The sequence below is a fragment of the Balaenoptera acutorostrata genome, chromosome 14, assembly GCF_949987535.1.
Source record: "Balaenoptera acutorostrata chromosome 14, mBalAcu1.1, whole genome shotgun sequence".
Taxonomy (NCBI): Eukaryota; Metazoa; Chordata; class Mammalia; order Artiodactyla; family Balaenopteridae; genus Balaenoptera; species Balaenoptera acutorostrata.
This window is the reverse complement of record NC_080077.1, coordinates 53,636,576-53,643,978: the sequence shown is the minus strand read 5'-3', so window position 1 is coordinate 53,643,978 and position 7,403 is coordinate 53,636,576.

Sequence of the window (7,403 nt, the reverse complement as noted above, 5' to 3'; positions counted from 1 at the left end):
AAGGTGCCCCTGAGAGCCCTTTCCTTCCACCACGGCACACAGGCAGGCCCTCTGTGCCAGGCACACTGCAAAACACTTGTTGTCCCAGATAACCAATGCCCAAGGAGTGCAGTCTGCAATGGAGCAGACGGGCGGGAACCGGCCGGGTCCAACCACCACCCATCGGGATGCAGCCGAGAGAAAGGGGCTCTGGGAGGAGAGGGGGCTGCACCCCAGCGTCAGGGAGGGGGTGGGCAGGACACCAGGAGTGTGCCAGACTTCAAGCGGCCAACCTACTGTGGAGTTTGAAGATCGAGGAAACTCCAGCAGATTCTGCTGCCCTTTGCCCTGCCTTGGGTGCATGTGCAGGGTCTCAGCAAGGCGGCTGGAATTTCCTCTTCCTCTATCCATTCCTGCTTCTATGGAGGTCCTGCCCGACGCCTGTATGTTTACTCCTAAGCACCAAATCTCATGCACAACACACTTCAGTAGTTATAGACTCTTTAAATGTTACTGCTGAAATTCTGTTCCCTTCCTTTACCGCCATCCCATTTCCTTCCACCCACTCCCAGTATTTTCCCAAGGAAATCATGAATCAAACATTTGAGTCACCCTCATTAGCCCTTTCTTCAAGTTTCAGGGCCTTGTGACCATCTGTGATCTCCTGTGAGGTCATTGTAAATCCAAACACTTGAACTGCAGTGGACCACGGTGATCGTGCCTTTCACTTTCTCCCTGTCATCCTGGACAGGGGCAGGCCTGGCTGGTTTCAGGGCACACAGATTCTTTCCTGCCTCCACAGTCACAGCAGAGGTAAAGGCCCCATGGACAGTCCTCACTCCCCTCTGAGCAGGAGGAGGTGGGCGGCAGGACTCAATACTTGGCAGGGGAGGAGACAAGACTGAATGTCTCCGGAAGCTATAAAGTCAGAGAAATGATACTGACGAGCAGGCACTGGGCTCTGATCTCTGTGCTGGGTGAATTATGTTCCCTGAATCTTTACAATAATCCTGGGGGTTAAGTTCTATTACTATCCCCCCCACCCCCATGCAGACAAGTAAATTAAGACTCAGAATGTCTCCATAACTCACCCATGGTCACACAGGCCAAAGTGAAGAGAAAATGGCTTGATGCATCTCCCTTTGTCCCCAGGAACTGGACATGAAGGAGTTGGACCCAGCTGGCATAATAAAATGATGGAGACTTGCTGAATTAGCCCTAGAGCTTCAAGAAAGAACACGGCTGACGAAGAGAGACAGGGCTTCCTGGGGAAGAGACAAGGAGGATTGTTAGAAACTTGTTAGAAACTTGTAAAAACTTGTCTGGTGTTGACTTATTGGCATGTTCTCATGCTGGGTTGGGAAGACCTGTAATTCCCTTCTGCTACTCCCAAATCTCCCATAAAAGGCAGCCAGATGTACTCACACCACCTACCCACATTAATTAGCAGAGGTATGTGTTGCTTGGAGAACAAAATGGGGGAGCAAGGTCTGGCCTGGAGGGAAGCAATGGAGAGAGAGGATGGTAGTTTGGACTAGCCAGACAGCACTGGGCCACTTGAGGGCTTGTTCTGAGCAGGATCCAGAGGGAGAGGGAGGCCGTAGGAATGTACATGCCCTGGGAATCTTCAAACATGCTGGGAGGAAGCTAGATTCCGCACGTAATTGGTGATGCAGGCTTGAGCCGCTTGATGCGGATATTAAAGAAAAATGATTTCCAGAAAGTTGAAGGATTTGGAAACCTTTTGTTTTACCTCATGCAATTCTAAAAACCACCCGATGAGGTAAATAATTTACTTTCTCCTTTGTGCAGATAAGTAAACCCACGTCGTTTAGGAGGTGGAACTTGTCTGGAGCCAAAAACTAGGGCCCTGACACAGGCCCTGCCCACCCGCTCTGCTCCAAGAGCTGCTCTCCCACAGAGAACTTCAACCTGCCTCAAGCTCCGTCCACTCCTCACAGGCCTTGGTCGGAAGCCCTTCTTCGTGAAGAATTCATATTCTACCTTACTCCCCATGCCAGTGTAGCCTAAATCTCTTTCCTTGAGGACTGCAGTGCTAGAAGCCCTGACTCTAAAGTCAGGCAGCATAACTGTGTGACCTTGACTTCACTGAGACTCAGTTTCTTTATCTGTAAAAACAAATAATAATAACATCTATTTTGTAGGGCTGGTGTCAGGATTAAATAGGGAAAAAAAAAGAAAAGAAAAGAAAAAAAAAGGAAGTACCTAGCATATAGTTAGCTTGCAATAAAAATTAATTGTATTACTACTATGGTTTTGCCTCAGCTAATGGACACACATTGTTTTCCTTAAGTTCTAGAAACATTAAAAAAAAAAAACAACTTCAAATTAAGTTGTACTCTGCAATATATGGATATTAAAGTTATCACAAGAAAAGTATTTTGGAAGGACTAATAAATCCTGATTGGTTATTTTCCCTATTGCTATCATTTCAATGCAGATTTACATTAAGTAGTGTTCCCAAGAACTTTTATAACCTATTAATTAAATACTTTGATAGCCTCAGGCAGAACTTAGAAAATCACCAACTGTAATTTAGCTAACTGCATATTTTGATACACTAACATTTCTTGGCATACTTTAAAACTAACAACATTTCTTTTACTTCTAATGATAAAAGTCAACCTGTTTATTGTAGAACATTTTAAAATAAAAAGTATAAAATAGGAAATAGAAATTGTACGCTCACCATCTACAGATACTCACTATTAACAAAGATTTATTGCTATCTTGTCTGCTTAAAAATTATACTTATCAAAATAAACCTGTTTTCACAGAATATTCAATAATGAGAATTTCCCATACCGTATTCTTTTAAAACACAATATTTATACTTGTGTAATATTCCACAATAAATCTATAACATAATCTACATAACCATTTTCATGTAGTTGTATATTTAAATTGCTTCTAATTGTTCCCAATTTTAATGTGGACAGACATCTTTATATGTACAACTGTATGTGCTTCTCTGATTAGCGCTCATATTTCCTCAGGTCTCATAGCAACCTGTGGGCCAAACAGAATCAAGGCAAAATTTTGCCCAAATTACAGCAGTACGGCTTTTCTGCCTCCCTCCCTCCCTTCCCCACCCTTCCAGCGTAAAGGAAGGAACTGGGCACTTGCTGCAAAGTCTCTATCAGTTTCTGTTGTTCCTACTTATCTCACTTGGTGTGGATAGTCATACATTGTGCTAAAGAAATATTAATATGTTTGATTACAGGGTGCTGACCCAGAATCACCTAGAGATATTATATAACATTCGGGGGCTTCCTGGGTGGCGCAGTGGTTAAGAATCCGCCTGCCAATGCAGGGGACATAGGTTCGAGCCCTGGTCCAGGAAGATCCCACATGCTGCAGACCAACTAAGCCCGTGCGCCACAACTACCGAGCCTGTGCTCTAGAGCCCGCGAGCCGCAACTATTGAAGCCTGTGCGCCTAGAGCCCGTGCTCCACAACAAGAGAAGCCACCTCAGTGAGAAGCCTGCGCACCTCAACGAAGAGTAGCCCCTGCTCTCAGCAACTAGAGAAAACCCGTATGCAGCAGCAAAGACCCAATGCGCCAAAAATTAAATAAATGAATAAATAAATTTAAAAATAATATTCGGGATATGCACCATACGTCCTTACTAAAATCCAAAAATCTGACCCACAGGGTTTCCACAATAAAGTAATGATTCTCAATCTTACTTCAATTGGAATAATCTGGTAAGCTTTTAAAACAAGAAACACTGATGCCCAGGCCCAGTCCTAAATATTCTGGTTCAATTATATCTCCCAGTTTTTGTAATGTACTTTTTAAAAATTAATTAATCTATTTATTTATTTATTTTTGGCTGCGTTGGGTCTTCCTCGCTGCGCGTGGGCTTTCTCTAGTTGCAGCGAGTGGGGGCTACTCTTCATTGCGGTGCGCAGGCTTCTCATTGCGGTGGCTTCTCTTGTTGCCAAGCACAGGTTCCAGGCACGCAGGCTTCAGTAGTTGTGGCACGTGGGCTCAGTTGTTGTGGCTCGTGGGCTCTAGAGCACAGATTCAGTAGTTGTGGCTCGCAGGCTCTAGAGCGCAGGCTCAGTAGTTGTGATGCATGGGCTTAGTTGCTCTGCAGCATGTGGGATCTTCCCGGACCAGGGCTCGAACCCGGGTCCCCTGCGTTGGCAGGCGGATTCTTAACCACTTGAGCCACCAGGGAAGTCCCAGCTTTTTATTTTGAAATAATTATAGATTCATAGGAAGTTGCAAAAATAGCTCAGAAAGCTCCTGTGTACCCTTAGTTTTCCTTAGTGGTAACATCTTGTATAAAACCAGGACATTGATATTGCTACAATCCACAGATTTCATCAATTTTACATGTACTCGTGTGTGTGTGTGTGTGTGTGTGTGTGTGTGTGTGTAGTTCTGTGCAATGTTATCACCTGTGTAGATTCATGTAACAACCACCAGAATCAAGATATAGAACTGTTCCATCTCCACAAAGATGCTTGTGCTACTCCACCTCCCTCCTTGCCCCATTCTTAACCTCTGGCCCCATTTATTTTTGAGTCCCGAGGAGATGTCTCACAGAGAAACCTCACATATGTTTCCCCACGCCAGCATGCTTGATACCGTCACTTCCTACAGGCCCTCTGGAGGAGGCCCAGTGCTGTCCCTTCTGCCATTGCTGTCCGCAAGTCCATGCCCTCCTGCTTCCAGGAATACCCAAAGCCTACGAACCTTAGATATGCCAAATGGGGCCATGATATGTGTCATTTACCCAGGATGATCTCTAAGAGATGGAAAGACTGCCCATTCTCCAGCTGTGTCGCAGTTTGCCAGCGGGGTACCAGAGCAAGATTGCCTCTGCCAGAATGATACACCCTCTAACCCTTCTGACTGCCGTTCCCTTGTCTTTGGAGGTCAGCTCTAAGCCCCAGTGCTGGCCTGAGCAGGCACTGCCTTTCCTCCCTATGTCTCCACCTCTGTCCCCCAGGGGCCTCTGTTCAAAGCTCCTTCATCACAGTGTTCAGATCCTCTAGGTAAATAGATGCCTGGGGGGGTTCACTGCACACAAGTTCATCAGTTACCACCAGGCTAAACTGCAGAATCACAAGTTTAGGCTTGGCTGGGAGTCCCACTCATTTCAGGATAAATTCAACAGCATTAAAAAGGGATGGATATAGCCAACTTAAGCTCAGGGACTATGTCATCAGTTTAGCACATCCATAATCTCATTCAAAATATACAGGTTTTACTGAGTCTAGCTTTGGTCAAAAATGTTTGATTGTCTAAAGAAGATCCTCTCTCCCCCTCCCGTGTAACATAAGATGTGTTCGTGGTAATTAACCGTATACTCTAGTATTCAAGTCACAGAATAGCAACAGGGGAGTGTGACTTTGCTAGGACAGGAATTAATGTCACCCAAAGGGAGATACAAGGACTCTAGAACCTCTTTACAGGAGAGGGTAGCATGTTTTAGGTGGTCCAAGAATAACTGCACCATGTTAGGCAAAAACACAATGTTGCTATTGTCTTTATTTGGAAGCAAAACAGGAGTAGAAGAAGCGTATGTGAATGCCAAGTTGACGAGGCGTAGACTGTAGTGGCTTTGTACCATGTGAACTGAGCTGCAGTGAAACTACGTTTCCACGAATTCCCTTGTCTGTAGAGTTCCAGGTTTGCATTGGCCGCAGGCGATGTTTTGCATCAGATTTGGAAGGTGGCAGTAAAGCAGTGGCCATGTTCTCACTTCCTGGACGTACCTGCAGAGCAGTGGCACCGCGGTCGCCTGTAAATATTGTCACTGACTTGCTGGCTTGGCTTGTTAGTGTGAGGCAACACCCAGTCCACAGTTCCTCCAGCTCCTGCCAGATCTCCTCGGTCAGTTTCTCTGAGTCCTAGGCCAGGTACGAGTCGCAGATCTGTCGCAAAGAGAGCCAGCTTCTCCTTCAGGTCACCTCGTAATGAAGGTTGGGGATGATGAGACACAGATGGAGGTCCCTGTGTGTCTTTGCTGTGTCTGTCTGTTCTTATCCACCCCCAGCTCCCTTCTCAACGGCCCATCTCGTTGACCCATAGCAACTTCAGCCTTAACCCTAGATGCAGGGCCAGAGGTACACACAGGCAGCTCCCTCAGCTCATCCAAGTGCAAAGACAGGACCTCTGTCCCCACTGTTCCACATTCCTCCAGTGCTTCTGCATCTTTGATCAACCCCTGACTGACACAGATTTCTGTATTGATTACCTCTCAGAGAAGCTCTAACTGACGGAACTTGGAATTTGTTGATTGAACAGAAGATCAAGCGTTAACTGTATACTGATTGGAGTGGTGGAAAATGAGCAAGAAATAAAAACGCCCTGTGGAGATGCATGAAAATATATATTCTCTACCCTGAACAACAAATCCTACGTAACACTGGGCCCTTCTACTCTGACACTCAAATATCCTGCCTGTTCCTCAAACAGGAAGCGTCTTTACGAATGCTTAATCATTCATTTACTGGACAAATTATGTATGGTTTACCTCTCAGGTATGTCTGCCCCACGTGCTATGCCCCACCTGGACTCAAGCATGCATTAGCTATGGTTCAACAAATTTGCTTAGGCATTTTCCTTCCTCCCACCCTAGCCTTGACCCCAGTCTTCTTTCACTTTCACTTTCTCTCTCAAACTTGAAGCTCTAGATTCTGAGACCCTGACTCAGATTCCGGCCTTAGGAGGGGTCCCAAGATGTCACATTCATCTGTGTGCACCCTGGTACCTGGACCTCAGTCTGCCTATGGACCCAGGCACCTCCTGGGATCTTGACAGGAACCCATAGCCCAAACTCCTACCAAAGTCAGTTTCAACTTTGATGACCTCGATGGTGCTTCCCAGTGGGAGCCCACATGCAGGTCCCCAAACCCTGGAAGTGGAATTAAGCCACATAAGAAATACAACGTAAGCATCTAAACAGTTTTGAGGAAAGCCCACTCCATTCCACCCAACCCAAGGTAATCAGGGAAGTCCTCCCGGATTAGGTGACCTTTGTAGGACTGGTACAAATTTAGCATAACCCCAGCTATATTTCACGGTCCAAGAGATGAGCTGGGCAGGTTGGAAGGGAAAAAATGCTTTGGATAAAGGGGGAAGCCAGAGAATTGGAACATGAGGCCTTGTGTACATAAAAATCAGTTAAATGATTAAAATGTTGTAGAGAAAAAGGTAGGAAATACAGGCAAGTTCTAATTTTCGGTTCTAAAAAGAACCAAGGAAACTCTAACCACCAAAAATCAGCCTTTAATTTGTCGATCACTTAAAACTTGTCTTTCACAAACTTCTTGCTGGGGTAACAAACACCTGAACAGTGAAAAAGAGGAAAAACCAGATGAACATAAACTGTTAGTTGGTCGCCCCCAGATTAAGAGTGCACCATTCCAGGGCTTCCCTGGTG